The 15,777-nt window shown below is 38.4% G+C and overlaps 1 protein-coding gene across 12 annotated transcripts in view; it reads right to left on the bottom strand.

Annotated features, from left to right (window-relative positions):
• Positions 1-15,777, bottom strand: part of PAM (peptidylglycine alpha-amidating monooxygenase) — a 160,814-nt gene that overhangs the window by 98,135 nt on the left and 46,902 nt on the right. The window contains exon 1 of one of the 12 annotated variants that reach the window (XM_068422124.1): positions 1,138-1,192. The exons of the other annotated variants lie outside the window; for them this stretch is intronic. The gene's annotated coding sequence lies outside the window, so the exon portion shown is untranslated. Of the gene's footprint in view, positions 1-1,137; positions 1,193-15,777 lie in introns of those variants that run through there. 12 annotated transcript variants of the gene reach the window in all.

Genomic DNA, 15,777 nt, shown 5'->3' with positions numbered 1-15,777 from the left:
AAGCTGAGTGGGGACACAGCCAGGACAGCAGACCAAAGGGATATTCCATATCACATGAAGGAGGACAGGCAGGATGTTCGAAGTTCTAGTGTTTGTCTTCCCAAGTAACCATTACATGTGATGGAGCCCTGCTTTCCTGGAGATGGCTGAACACCTGCCTGCTGATGGGAAGGAGTAAATTAATTCATTTTTTTGCTTTGCTTGCACATGCAGCTTTTGCTTTACCTATTAAACTGTCTTTATCTCAACTCACGAGTTTTCTCATTTTTACCCTTCTGATTGCCTTCCCCATACCACTGGAGGGTAGCAAGAGAGAGATGGGTGTTTTGTTATATTTGCTATATCTGTAACGCAAAAAAAGCCAAAAGACAAATAAGCATGAAGGGGAAAACAAATAATCAGGATTAGCATCTGAACTACTCTGGAAATGTTCCCTCCCCTCTACAACCTCCAGCTCCAGGCTCCTAATAAAATTTCCTTGTAGAAATGTGCCTTACCCTGGTTCCTGGAGTATGAAGCGGGATGCTAGGAAATGTCTGTAAAGCACTTCCAGTTCACTCAGGCTTGTTCATTTCCCAAGTAGATCAAATCAAGTGTTCTTACCTGGAATAGGATTTTCCCCACCCCTCCAAACATGTGAATTTTAGACTCAATCCCCAAATAAGTGGTATTACTGCTGAAAACATAATACTTGTAGGGGAAAAGGATAAGAAATTGGATCTATGCAAGTTTGGGCAAGATAGCTTAGTCTTTCTGGATACTGGAATTTTAAAAAAGTGTTTTTTAAAATGTATTTAGCAGTGGTTGTTTTCAAAATTTAGGTAGTTCAAATGATGTTTAACCTCCTTTTCCACAAACTGCATGGGCAGAAAAACCTGTAAATCCAAGACTTTCCAATAACTCTATTTTCACTCATGCAACAGCAATGTTTGACTTATGAAGAAAGGACATCTTTACTTCACATTTCTTTTACTTCCTTTATTTGTTCAGACAAAAGTACGTACAAGTACAGGGAAGACGTGTGTAAAATCTACAGTACCTTCTCCTTTAGCATAATAAGCCAACTATTTAAACAATTAGTTATCACATACTTGTGAGATCAATGGCACATGCAATTTGAAAAGCTTACTGACGTACCACTTACTCCTGTTCGTCAGTAACATTAGGTTCTTTTCATTCTGAAAAACTTAGCTGCCGTTAAAGAAAAAAAAAAATAATTAGAACTTTTACCAACAGCCATGGGTCATACATGTTTTTTCTCTTCCAGAGTCTGTTCAGTAATTTCAAAGATTAAAAGTTACCTTAATTTTCAGTTACCTTAACTAAAGCAAATTCATTATTGTCTGCAATACTCACACCACACAGTTTAAAAGCAGACCTATCCTTGAATGAAATAAACAGAAATTAGATACCTTTGAATACAATAGAAGGAATGAGAGGCTACTACTGAAGTAAATCTTTCATGCTACAAGAGGAGGCCCTTATAAGTGTTAAAATTAAAGATATACTCTGCCTTTTAAAGATCTGACCTCTACTATACAGATAAACTGTGGAAGCTCTATGTAAGAAAATACTCTAAACTTAAAAACTGTACTAGTTTCCTTGTTGCAAAAATAAACATGTTTATAACAAATCTGTTGCTACACACACATTCATTCAGTTAAATTGTGAACCATAAAAAAATTATCATGACTATCTAATTTCAATTCCTAATGGATTGTCTTTGTTTAGCCTGCACCCGGGGCTAAACAATAACAGTTTTTCTCTCACCCAGTGTCCCTTCCCCAAATGAAGAAGGGAATTGGGAAAAAGAGGGAGACTTATGGGTTAAAATTAAACAGATTTAATAAAATAAAGAAACCAATATAAATAACACAGAACACAAAAGTATACTCAGCTACAGAGTTGCAGCATGTTGTTCCAGGAATACCAGTCATCAGGAATAAAAAAAAAAAAAAAGAGAGAAGCCAGAAGAGAGAAGACCAAAACCAACCCCACCTCTTCCCAGCAAACCCTCTCTTTTATAGTGAACTTGATGTCAATGATACAGAATACACCGGTGAGCCAGCCTGGGTCAGCTGCCCTGGATTTAGCTGCTAATGGCCCTGATCACCATGGCTGGCCACAAACTGAAACAAAATCCCAGTGAAGCCAAGACATGGATAAATGTTAAGAAACAGTATCCTGCTTTGTGACAGGCAAATGCACACATTTGAGAGTACAGAACTGCAGTAAGTGGAGGGAACAAATCAGATCACACAAACACAGCTGTACTGCGCACTACTGATCAACACTGTTCAAGACTGACTTAATTTCACATCTACTTACAATTCAGCTTTAATATATATATATACACACACAAGTTCATAGCACCAATAAAAACAACAATAAAGTTTTAATAAGTTTCACTGTATGCAGAAGTTCTTCAGGACTGGGTAGAATCAGATCTCCTGTCAGCTCGATTCAGTTTTGGTGTTTATAACATAATTTAAAGCCATGTACAAAACACATGTATGTGGCTGCTAGGTGAGGTCAGAAAGACCTACGAAATAATCTGTTCTCATCCCCAGCACACCAGTACACTTCACCCACTCACCTTTATCTTGAACTTAGCAACAGCACACACTGAAACCACTTTTTTTTATCATGATTTTTTTTTTTAAGTCTATGACTGCCATGTGGGTTTTTGTATTTTAAAGAGAATCATGCACAGGAGGTATAACACAAGAAGCAACGGCAACAGCTTTGCTTGATACTGGTTTATTGCTATTTTCCACAAAACTCTGACAGACGTGGGTATAAAACCGGTCATCAGACTGCCTTTCCTATACCACTCTACAAAATTCTCAGGCTTTATGTTTTCTGATTCCTGCATGATGGCTGTGACGTAAGAATGAGGAAGAATCTTAGTCTACTCTAATAAAAAGAAAATTAAGGAAAAGGCTTAGCTTGTCCTTATATTAACTAATTACAATAACTTAGTTGAAAAGCATTTCTGGAATACATAGTTTGGACAGAACCTAAGAATTCTGGTTTAATCGCTTCTAAGCCTGTACATCAGAAGCAAAAACTTTAAGCTTTGCATTTTACTACAGAAGCTCCCTTGCTAAGATCTGCAGACACCTGGCAAGAGAATCTGGAACATGCTGGGACACAATTAGGCTTTCTTAGCTGTCAAAGTACAATCACTGCTTACCGAAAAGTAAAATAAACTAAGTAGTATCATAAATCTTCCTTAGGAAACAGCAAAAATTGATTACTTTTCCTAACCTGAGTACATGTGAATCCCACTGACCTCTGGACTCTCAAGTTCTACTACAGCAATCAAAATGGAAGATAATTCAAGAGCTGTAATGAAATCTCTTCAGTTTTAAAGAAAGGACTCAGTTCTTTGACTCAGTATTTGTCTCACTGCTTACAAACACTCTTACAGACGCTATACTGGTGTTGCACATGATTTCCCCCCCACCTTCTCACACTTAATACAACAGCGGTAAATGTGTAGGCAGGTATTTTAATGCAAAGTTTAATCAATTTTGGAAACAAAAAAAAATTACTTGCTAATTATTTTATGTATTTTGCATTGTTTGCCTTTTTCTTCAGAACACAATCTCTCTCCTGTCCTATTCCATCTGTCAGGTGATTATTTTGATTCTCTGAAAAGGCAGAAGTTAAAAAGGCTGTTTTTATCGATGACTTACCATGCCAAAACAGTCTTTCGTTAAGCACCGTGTAACTTCTTTATGCCAGTACACTGCTTTGAATGACATGTGTTAAGTAATAGCTCCTATGGAAGAAGCAAGTGAACCAGAAAGGACTCAAACACAGGATCTATCAGGAATTGGTCCACTACTGGAGCAAGGGATGAGACTTCATCAATTCCTTCAAACCCTTCAGAAGATTTCCTAAGTACACTCGCCAAAGCCACACTTACTGCTATTCCACGTGTTACAGCATTATTTTCCTAATAATCCAAATAAACTGGCAAATAATACACAACTAGGATGAAATGTCAAATGCAGTGCCTTTTGCAAAACATAATAAAAATCTAGAAATCAGCAAATTATTTTAGTAAGAGGCCTTTTGTATTTATTCTGGTAATTGAACAAAATAGGTGTGATTCTGGAAATCTCTATAAAATATATGTGCATATATATTAAAAAATCTCACTATACTTAAGTTACAGTCTCTACCCTTAAGCGGAATGAATGACAGAGCAATTACAAATTGTATAACGAGTCTATCTTGCAGCAACATATTTAGGTTGAAATTGTTCAGCACACAATAAATTGCCAGTGCACATAGCAACAGCCCAAACCAGTAACCTTTAATATACCAACTCAACTACAAGATGTATGTTGGAGCTGCAATAATACTACTCTACTAATTTGAAGTAAACAATTCTACACGATGAAAAGGCAGCAGATAAAAGCCATACCAAACCTTTTCCCAAATAAAATTAGTTCTTAATATTCACCACCTGTCAATCACGAACACCATGCTTTAAAAACAGAGGTGTGAATAAAAGAGAACAGATGATTTCCACCCACCAACCACTCCCATTAGTTTTAGAATATTACAGAAATTCAAAGCCCAGTTACCTATGACTAAAACTGGCATTTACTACTTCTGAATATCAGACCATAATGTTTGAAGTTAGGAACAATTCATTAGAGAGAACCTAAGACTGTTTAAATAGCTAATTGTCCAGTATTACAAAAGAACTCCAGAATAAAAGTTCATCTCAGACTCAGCCACAAAGCAGTAATAAAATCATGGCAAGAACAGCAGATAATTGAAAATTAAAGGAGAATAATGGATACAAAGAACTAATTTACATTTTTTATTTCAGCATTTTTCCTATTTTGAGGTTGAGTTTTATAGCCTCAGTAATACTACGAACACCCCAAGAAGCTAAAATTAGCATTTGTAAATAACACCTCAAGTCAGACAAATTACACATAAAGCCGCAGATGACTCTCTCCTTTTAGAGGAATACTGCACACTGAAAATTAATATAAAGTTAGAATTTTAAATATAGAAAATGAAAGAGTGTAATTCTTAAGCTTACTACCATCAGGTTATAACAGTAAAGATTTTTAACCCGGTTAAGAGAAAGGTTTATGCAGTAGCATTGTGCATCCTTTTCTCAAGCCACTCCAAGTTTGATTGAAATCGGTCAAACTGGAAGTAGCTTCAAAATTCTCCAGCATGGCCAACGACGAGGAGACAAGATGGAGTCAGTCCTTCTTCCCACCTGGGGAAGGGCTGCAGCACAGCTCTGCCTGGCCTCCTGCTCAACCCCTTCTGCTGATTCAGCCCCGTGAATACCAGGTCCTGCTGCTCACACAGATTGCAGTGAGTGGACAGTCCTAAGAGATTTGGGGCTCTGGTGAGGACTTTTTGAGGAAAGGAAAATGAAGGTACCGAGCAGGTAGGCAAGCAATCAAAATGAGCAAGGTGTGGTGGTAGGGTAAGGGCAGATACAAACTCACAGGAAGCCAGGGCATGCTATTCTGCTATTCATAACTATAAATTTGGCTTTGAAGTTTTGGACACACGCTAAAAGAAAATGAGAGGCATTCACAAAATGGGGACATGGAAGCTGGTGAACAAACCACATGCAAGTGTTTGCAAAGATCTTCTGCAAAATGTTCAACAGTTTTCAAGTTTTCTGTTGAGAAGCATTGCTGCTCAGTTCAGATCATCATTTTTTCCTTGAAAAAAAGGTAATCTGCCTAGAAAGTAATAATCAAATACAAATTTTTTTTTCTGTTTTTGCTTCAATTACAGCTAGTTTTAACAGAATCCTGAGGACAGCATCAAGGTCTGACAAGTGTCAGAAAGAAAGGTAGATTCCTTTACCTGGACATAAACTTGCATTTTTTTGCAGGTCTAATCTGTTTGAATTTTAAATAAAATGAATCATGAGAGGAAAATAATTTAGCCTATATTTTTCTTCATCACCTACAGGTTTATTCCACTTTGTAATCTGAATATCTTCAGTCCTATTAATTTTTAATCTCCTACACAAAAATCAGTTTACCCTGATATGCAAGACATTTTTAGATACGGCAGAAATGCCTGGCCTTATAGCCAGAACATGAATTCCTAGCCAAAATGGAACACAGGGAAGAGATAAGCACTTCTGGTTGCAAGTCCTAGAGAAGAAGCAATGAGATCCACCACGTTTCTGGGCTTGTCAAGAGATGACAGGGACAAACTTTACCAAGACTAAGAGCAACTGAGTACCTTTTAAAAGGTAAAAATAAAACCACAATCACAACCCATGAAAGGGTTATCAGAGCTACTGCAGACCACAGACTCATCATTCTGACATACAAAAAACAATGAAGCATCACAAACATTTCTTATTCACAGATGAGATGCCTTTTTTTTGCACAAGTGTTTTAGCCAAAAAAGGAAACGTGCAAGATCAACAGTCCACTATTCAAACTAACCAGTATGCAGGAGATTCAAACTGTCTGCACAAATATCAACAAGCCAAGTTTCAGAAAGGCTCGCAATTCCTTTATGCCAGGTTCTCCAAGGCAATCATCATATTGAATACTGAATACTCCTAAAAATACAGCCTGTAGAGACTAAACCAGCAGAGACATGATACGTCCACATGAGCCCAAGTCTAATCCCATGAACTCAGCTGGATTACTCATGAGAAGGTTCATTCATGTACGCGTGCACTGGAAACTTGGTCACAATCCAGGGTGCATAACTATCACCAAGTGGTAAGCACACAGGTATGTCTGTAGGTATGTTGGAATGATTTTTATTCGTAGTATAACTGACACTATTTTTTCTGGTTGTATTTTAATAATCAAGCTCTCAAAAAGAAAAACTGTTTTGGCACTAGTTCAATTAAAACATAAAAAAACTACTTTGCTATAAAAAATTTGTGTAAAATTGTTATTCTTAATTAACTTTAATTTAATTAATTTTAATTTAAGAATACATTTTAATATGTCATTTTAATGCAGTGGCATGAAACAAGTACAAACTAGAGATAAGAGACTGTCCTTCCAGAATCAGATTTGTGAAGAAACTCATTTACCCATTTGTATTTTGTCTAGTTCGATTACTGAACCTTCACATTACTTTAGTGAACTTTATGAACCTGTAATAAAATAAAGTTTTAGACTAGTAAAAGGAAACACTTTCTAATTCACATATCAATGCTTATTAAGGGCATACTATTGAACTTTTTGACAATGGAAAAACAGTTGATTGAAAGGTTTCTCACGTATTGCAGTGCTTATTAGAAGTTTCTCCAAATGCAACATAGGCTCACCTACCTCCATACAACAATTTTTCAAAGCAGTATTTTAGCTCCTCCTAGCATGACATCATCTGTTTCTTTAGCAAGAAGTCCCAAATCCCCCACTCGACAGGACTAATTTTTCTGATAGAGGGTGAAAGCTATGGGGCGGTGGGGGGGTGTGGGTTGCAGAGAGAAGAAATAGAGTCACTCATATGCCATAGAGAAATAACAGTAGAAAAGCCTTAGGGGGAAAAAAAAAAGAAAAACAGGATTTTTGAACAGAATATTTTTTATCTTGTAGTATTTTTTACATGTCTACTACTCTGTAAATTATAAATAGAGTATTTTGGTTTCCTACATTTTTTCCTCCTGAGACAAGAACATGCATTTTTTCAGGAAAAGGAAAAATAAAAATCAGTACAGAATTTTCCAAAATGCTCAATTAAAAAATAATCTAAAGAGTACTAAATATTGAGCTAGTTACAGCTTTTTTTCCTTCACTTGCCTCTCAAGTGCTAAGCAAAACATTATACAGATTTTTTGCACAAGTTACTTCTAGTTTCAGACACACATTTTTACTCAAAAGCAAATTATGCAAGCTGAGTCCCAAAAACTGTATCCCAAAAGACTTCAGAGATGCAGTAGTTGAAAGTAATGAGACAGAAAGAGATCCAAGAGCAAAGTAAAAAAAAATTTCAAAGATTAATTTTTCTAGGTCAGTATTAAAAATCGTTCACACAAACATTTCATTGTCACACTGTAAACCCTCTTCAACTACTGATAAAAGAAAAATAAACCAGACTTTAATGTGTTTTGGTGTGAAATATGACAAGAATTTTGTACAATAAAATTTGCTCAGTTGTGATAATGGAGAAGCAGGTCAGCTATCAGTAGCCTTAAGCACGCTATCAGAAAGGTCAGTACCTACATCAGCTGTTGGGAACAGTTATAGTTTTTAACACTATTACTATCTCAAATGAGGAAACACCTGTTTTTTCCAATGTATTACATTAATTGACAGTTTAATAGAAGGCAGGTTATTTCACTGACTAATAAAATAAATTGGTGTAAAATAAAAATAAGGTAGTAATTACAATAAAGTGTTTTAAAAAATCGGAGTGCACGAGCTAGCCCATAGAAACTGGACAGCCTAAACAACCATCATGGAAAGGGGAGGAAGACACTAGTATTACATGTTAATTCCGCTTCTGATACTCTTAATACCCATACGGAGGCATACAGCTTGGCAGGGAACATAAAACATACACCAGACTCACCTTGGAGTACAGTGCCCTTACCCTTTCAAAGTATATTTGCAATTTCCACAGTTACAAACATATCATAAACCTGTCGTTTTTACGTGAACTGCCTTGTGGCAACACAAGCTTGAAATCAAGGTACAAAAGAACATGGCGTAATGAGGTGAAGATCAAACTCCAAGTCAAAGATGGAAGCCAGGTGATCAAATAACAGAAAGGACAGTAATTCTGTATTAAACAATGTAATTTGCATGGCCTTTTCCAGTTGGAATCAAGACACTTTAAGTGTTAGAAACAAGGGCACAACTCATACAGCAGAACCTCCACAACAGCACAAAGAGAGATTTGTCTTTTCCCCAGGTTCAAATCGCATCCTATGCTTACATCCTCTCTTTTTATTCAAGTACTTTCTGACTTTTCTGAAAGATAGGAGTGCAGCTCTTTTCCAAATACAGCTGTTCGCTCTCACCAAAGATGATTGCCTCAGTGACTCAAATGCTTTTACTTTGTATTTCCACTTTTCCTTATCCTCCAGAAGTGGGCTTCTGTCTTTCAATTCAGACTCTAGCAGTGGGAAGGGATAATATCAGTACTTTTGTTATTAGGAGCACTTTTGGTATGGTTTTGGTAGCATCTGTAAAGCTGTTTTATTTTATACATTGTATCACAAACAGAATTATCTTTCCTAGTTTTTAACCAAGCCCATAAAACCTTAGTGTCACAAAAATCCAGATGACCAACCTGGTTTTTAGACTGCATTCAAATAATCTTCTCAGCAAAATTTCTTGTACCGCTGAATTGCTGAGGCCTTAGCAGTAGGCCCCGAACTAAAGTTGACCTCTAGATGAACCTCCAACCACACATTATATAATATTAGTATCTAATTATTAGTGAAATATGCATGATTATTAACAAAAGACGTAGCTTAGGTAAAAAATAATCCTTAGTGAAAGTGAAAAATCATGAGAATGTATCCATGTTATGAGAACGTATCTATTTTACCTTGCTTAGAGGCAGGCTGTCAAGGCTGGGAAACCAGGTGTTCAGCCTTGTCTGTGAACACGTAGTCAGAGCCAAATAGCTAAAGACACTCCCTTAAGTTCCTCCTCAAGCCCTGGCCAGGCTTTGGGTAGCATCTAACGGAGTGAAACCAGACTTTTCCACATTTTATGTTATATAAGCTTGTTTACTCACAGAATCACAGAATCACAGAATGTTAGGGATTGGAAGGGACCTCAAAAGATCATCTAGTCCAATCCCCCTGCCGGAGCAGGATTGCCTAGACCATATCACAGAGGAACGCGTCCAGGCGGGTTTTGAATGTCTCCAGAGAAGGAGACTCCACAACCTCTCTGGGCAGCCTGTTCCAGTGTTCGGTCACCCTCACCGTAAAGAAGTTTTTCCTCATATTTATGTGGAACCTCCTGTGTTCCAGCTTGCACCCATTGCCCCTTGTCCTGTCAAGGGATGTCACTGAGAAGAGCCTGGCTCTATCCTCATGGTAGAGCATATCCTACGCACTGCATACGTAGGATCTCCAAATTGCTGGGAAGGTTTCTCCAAATCCTCGCTGTAACAGGGGTCCCCCAGCTGATATACGGATCTGGATGACGGTAAAGTATTAAGGCAATTGGTGATGAATCTTTCTTAATCACTATGCTTAATTCTATGTAGTAATGATTAGGTGCATCACCTTGCTTTGTTTTGTTCCTACTCTATTATTTCCCTTACTATTCTACTGCTGCTTTAAACTAAAGTAAAAGTAAGCTCATATTTTGAACCAGGTGTCTGTGCCCTTTGTGCTGACCCCGTCTATTGGCAAAACAACCACTAGGGGCATCTGTCTTTGTATCAAGACCTAAGTTGGTACGGCAATCCATAAAAGTACCAGTGCACACTGGCAACATGCCTGTTCAAGAGGGTTGCACTCACAGCACCGTGAGGATTGAGGTTCGCATTCTACTGTCTTCTCTGTCTAGAAGATCCACCGATGCCACAGCAAACTTAAATTTGGATTTTTTAAGCTAAGAAAGTTGGAAAATTGCTGTGTGATGACAAAATACAAGTATGTGCCAGAGATACTAGAAGGGAAGTTGGAAACTGGGACATGGGAAACCTCACCCTTGAAACTCCATGGTCTAAACTGCACTTTGTATCAAATTATTAGGGCATTGCAAACTGTTTGTGAACTAAAAATAAGAGTATTGATTTTAGATACACATATTCTGAATATTAGGCTTGAGAACTCAACGTCAGTTTTCTCTCCTCGAAGCTGGATTGCTGTAACAGCTACTCCTGCCACCCCAGTAAGCACTTTTAATTTCCTTTGGTAACACATTTTTAGAATCATCTTTGTATGGCTACTTAATGGTTACAGACACATTGTGTGCAAGGAATACAGAATTATCAGAGAGCACTGGTTCTCTGCAGTGAATAAATGTCATTTCTTCCTAAAGCCTTCAAGGGAGAAATGGTGTGCTGTATCATCAGCAAAGACTCCCCATCTACCACTTGATGTAAGAATTAACCACAGCACTTTATTAGATCTTTGTAAAACATGAGGAAATGGCCCCAAGTTGTGCCAGGGGAGGTTTAGATTGAATATTAGGAAAAATTTCTTCAAGGAAAGGGTTGTCAAGCATCGGAACAGGCTGCCCAGGGAAGTGGTGGAGTCATCATCCCTGGAGGTATTTAAAAGATGTGTAGATGTGGTGCTTAGGGACATGGTTTAGTGGTGGACGTGGCCATGCTAGGTTAACAGTTGGACTCAATGATCTTAAAGGTCTTTTCCAGCATAAAATATTCTATGATTATATGTTAATGCTGTTTTTCCATATAATACACAAAAGCAGAGGCAACTCACTTTGTAACTAGTTGCCATCTCATCAGAAATTTTGATAGTAGGCTTTTTTTGTGCACTTGTGTAACAGAGAAGTTTAGGAGACATTTATGTATGATGTTTATATGATGAAATAAAACTATTCATTAGCACGATAATACTGAAGTGAATGGGAAAAAACAGCCATTACTTTGTGTAGGACCCGGTAACTTTCTCATGTATTATGCCTCTTCCTTCCCACGCTTAGTCTAAGTCATTGCCATGACTGTCTCTGAGTGCAGGGATTGCCAACAGCATCTCCTTTAAGGAGTTACGTGCAGACACCAGAGAGGCACAGGCACTAGGGGGTGGCAGATATGGAAACTTGTTACATGTTTTATCAAACGGTTACCTGGTGCAGTCTGTTGGGATTTGTCAGTTTTCCATCATGTAGCAACTGAATGTTCTTATCTTGTCAGCACTCTCTTGCTAATAAATAACCTAAGCTCTTCTTTTTGTACCACACTATCCTTAAAACTTTATTGTATTCTGCAACCACTACACATCACTATAAAGTAAAGAAAGATTAAGAAAGTTTTTAGTAAGGTTTATAGTTTTACATAGATGGATTCTGTTATTATTGTGAAGGTAAAAGCCACCTTAAAAAATATGTAGTTTAAACTGCCAGTTTAAAAATATTGAACAAAAGCAAACAAAACAAAACAACAACAAAAAGCCACCACAGACACGTTTTGGTATCCTAACCTGCGAACAAACAAGCTGAACTGCAAGATCATTAGCTGTATCTAGGTGGCGTTTAAGAAAATATATAGTAAGTAAGCATCAACTATTTCATTGCTTTACAAAGAATAACCTAATGCATGCTACTTTTTCTTTGAGGTGGGTGGTACGCTATGCAGAGAAGTATCAGTTCCAAAACCTTCTTCCTACCCAGTGCAAGAGAAGTGATTCCTTTAACAAAAACAGTGATGTTACTCTTCTGTTGAAGACGGCTACACAAACGAAAAAAGCTCCTGCTGGAAAATTAATTGCCTTAAAGTCTGCACACCTTATTTATTCCTTGAGGAAGTTTGCGGAAATAGTAAATGAAATAAAAACTCACTCATGGAGAAACACAACCATCCTTATCACTCACTTCTATAGTGCCACACCCTGAGTAGACCCATCACAGCATACCTAGAAGGTTAACTCCCAGTTTGGGTTTGTATGCACCGTTTGCATCCCCAATATAAGCTACCTGAAGCAACAGGAGTGAAGGTTTTTTTGTAACTGCACAGCAGCATGCATGCAAGCTCCACAAGCATCATGAGACAAACTGCAGAAGGCTGCCAGGAGCCCAAGCTATACTGTTGTGCTGGATTTGCATAGGATTTCAATCATAAAGGCTTTATTTATTACTGCTGTAACTGTATAAAATACATAAACAAAATCTCACAATGTGTCATATAGCTCTATTTTCCTTCAGGCAACCTGCTGAAGTATAACAAACTATCTGGACCAAGTGGAAAGAAGCAATTTTAAAGCAGCAGGCACCAGTGTCACTACTATGCCTGCAACCAGATGCCTCAGAGAGGCCACAGACTATTTTATTCTTTAGTCGGGCTCCATGCTCCTTCTAAGGGCAGTTAAAAGAGTTGCGGTCAATGGCTCGATGTCCAAGTGCAGACCAGTGATGAGTGGCATTCCTCAGGGGTCGGTATTGGGACCGGTCTTGTTTAACATCTTTGTCAAAGACATGGACAGTGGGATTGAGTGTGCCCTCAGCAAGTTTACCGACAACACCAAGCTGTGTGGTGCGGTCGACATGCTGGAGGGAAGGGATGCCATCCAGAGGGACCCTGACAGGCTTGAGAAGTGGGTCTGTGTGAAGTGCATGAAGTTCAACAAGGCCAAGTGCAAGGTCCTGCAGATGGGTCAGGTCAATCCCAAGCACAAATACAGACTGGGTAAAGAATGGACTGAGAGCAGCCTAAGGAGAAGGACTTTGGGTCATGGTTTATGAGAAGCTCAACATGAGCCAGCAACGTGCACTTGCAGCCAAGAAAGCCAACCATATCCTGGGCTGCAGCAAAAGAATAGTGACCAGCAGGTTGAGGGAGGTGATTCTGCCCCTCTACTCTGCTCTCCTGAGACCCCACCTAGAGTACTGCATCCAGCTCTGGGGGCCCCAACATAAGAAGGACATGGAGTTGTTCGAGTGAATCCAGAGGAGGGCCACGAAGATGATGAGAGGGCTGGAGCACCTCTCCTGTGAAGACAGGTTGAGAGAGTTGGGGCTGTTCAGCCTGGAGAAGAGAAGGCTCCGGGGAGACCTTCTAGCAGCCTTCCAGTACCTGAAGGGCACCTACAGGAAAGCGGGAGAGGGGCTTTTTTACAAGGGCATGTAGTGATAGGACAAGGGTAATGGTTTTAAAGTGAAAAAGTGTGGATTTAGATTAGATATTAGGAAGAAGTTCTTTACTGTGAGGGTGGTGAGACACTGGAACAGGTTGCCCAGAGAAGTTGTGGATGCCCCCTCTCCAGCAGTGTTCAAGGCCAGGTTGGATGGGGCCTTGTGCAACCTGGTCTAGTGGAAAGGGGTCCCTGCCTATGGCAGGGGGGTTTGAACTAGATGATCTTTAAGGTCCCTTCCAACCCAAACCATTCTATGATTCTATGAAATAAGGAGACAGTTTCAGATAGAGCTTAAGTTCTACAGAAGTGAAGGAGATGGACAGTGCAAAGGAAGAGCACGTAGGCAGAATAAAGGTGGCACAGCAAAAAAAACCTGATGCTGTTTATTTGCATGTACTCTTCACGCATTTTTAATGTAACTGCTAGATGGAAGGTGATCTTCATTTCCTTGCCACATATCCACCATATGGAAGAACTTTCCAGAAATTCATGACTAGCAGCTGAGTCATCTCAAATTTATTTTCAAACAGTTTTAACAGATCTTAATATTTTCAAAAAAATTGCCGTTGAGGCTTTAAAGGGGAAGACAGAAACACAGTATGCCGCAAGCATTCTCCAGTAAGAACAGGCAGAATCAGTTTTAATACTGTTTCTGGCTTTCCCTGCATGTTTGAATTTTCTTATTCATCCCTTTCTCAAAACAGGCAATTCTGTTTAATCTCTAGTTACTTACGCAGTACTTTCAGAGGTGTTTTTTATCAGATGACAAAACAGCTGCATTGTTTATCAGTCTTGTGCTGCACTTTGGCTAAAGAGAATCAAATCAGATTCTGGATTAAGCTGTAAAGAAAAACATTTTCTATATTTTTAAGTTACTTAGCAGTCAGAGAGGCCTGATATAATTTGATGATCATTGTGATGCTTTGGGGGAGGAAAAAAAAAAACCAACAAAAAACCCAAAAAACACAGCTCTGCTAATACAAGCTATATTTAGCACTACAGGAATAAAAGCCAGTACTGCTCTCTCTCACCACAATACTAGCAGTACCAAACAAAGCCTGACAGCCTTCCAGGGTGCTTCAGCGGCTACTGCTGACGTGCTGCAGACAACAGATTTACACTGAAGCATCTTTGCACCATGTTCTTTCCACCATCCAGTCTCAGAAAGCTGAGCAAAGAGACAAACTTCAACTGCCCTTCCAAGATACTGCTGTGAAAATAGACTCAGTGTGTATCTGAAGTTTGTGTTCCTGTTAAGAATTTGTTGGTTTTAAATACAGGAAACAAAGCAGTCATAAAAATCCATTATCAAACATAGTGGGAAACCAGGTATTCAGTAGCAGCCCTAACTCCAGCTTTGTCAGTCATAATTGTTGTACAAACTAAGAATCAGAAAATAAATACTAATGTCCATAAAACAAACTGACAAATTAAAATCTGACAACTTTCTTTTGACAAAAGTAGATTTATAAAGCAAATCTGCCAGTTATTCACAAAAATTTATCTATTTACACAAGTGATGCAAAGACCTCTTTTCAAAATATAAACAAAAAAGGTCAAGTTGCTTTCTTGTTCCAAACAATCTTACCAGAAGAAACATTGTCAAAATTTTATTTCAACGATAGCTGTAACTATTCCCACTAAGAGTCAGAAATTACAGATTTTTTTTTTGCATACCCTATTGTACTTCACCCATAACAAAAGAAATGTTTGTCTATGTCACCTCTGAGATAACAGAAATATCCTCACCCTTGTAACAGCCAGCTGAATTCACTGAAGGGGTTTTTTGTTTGTTCTTTGTTTGTTTTTAAGCAGCAGTTTGATGAAACTTAGGCAAGTCCCTTCCCAATCCTGCACAGAGCTCTTGGCCTACCCTAACAGGACGGGAGAGAGGTGAGCTCCAGCAGGGTAGTAAATTTGTGGTGACTGAAATGAGAAAATATAGAACACATCTAAACAACGCAATCTATTTGTCAGCAGACTCAACAAGCTGAAATTAAAACAATGCA

This window comes from Nyctibius grandis, chromosome Z (assembly GCF_013368605.1).
Source record: "Nyctibius grandis isolate bNycGra1 chromosome Z, bNycGra1.pri, whole genome shotgun sequence".
In the NCBI taxonomy this organism is placed as follows: domain Eukaryota; kingdom Metazoa; phylum Chordata; class Aves; order Nyctibiiformes; family Nyctibiidae; genus Nyctibius; species Nyctibius grandis.
The sequence above is the reverse complement of the archived record's forward strand: the minus strand, read 5'-3'. Positions and strand labels throughout refer to the sequence as shown.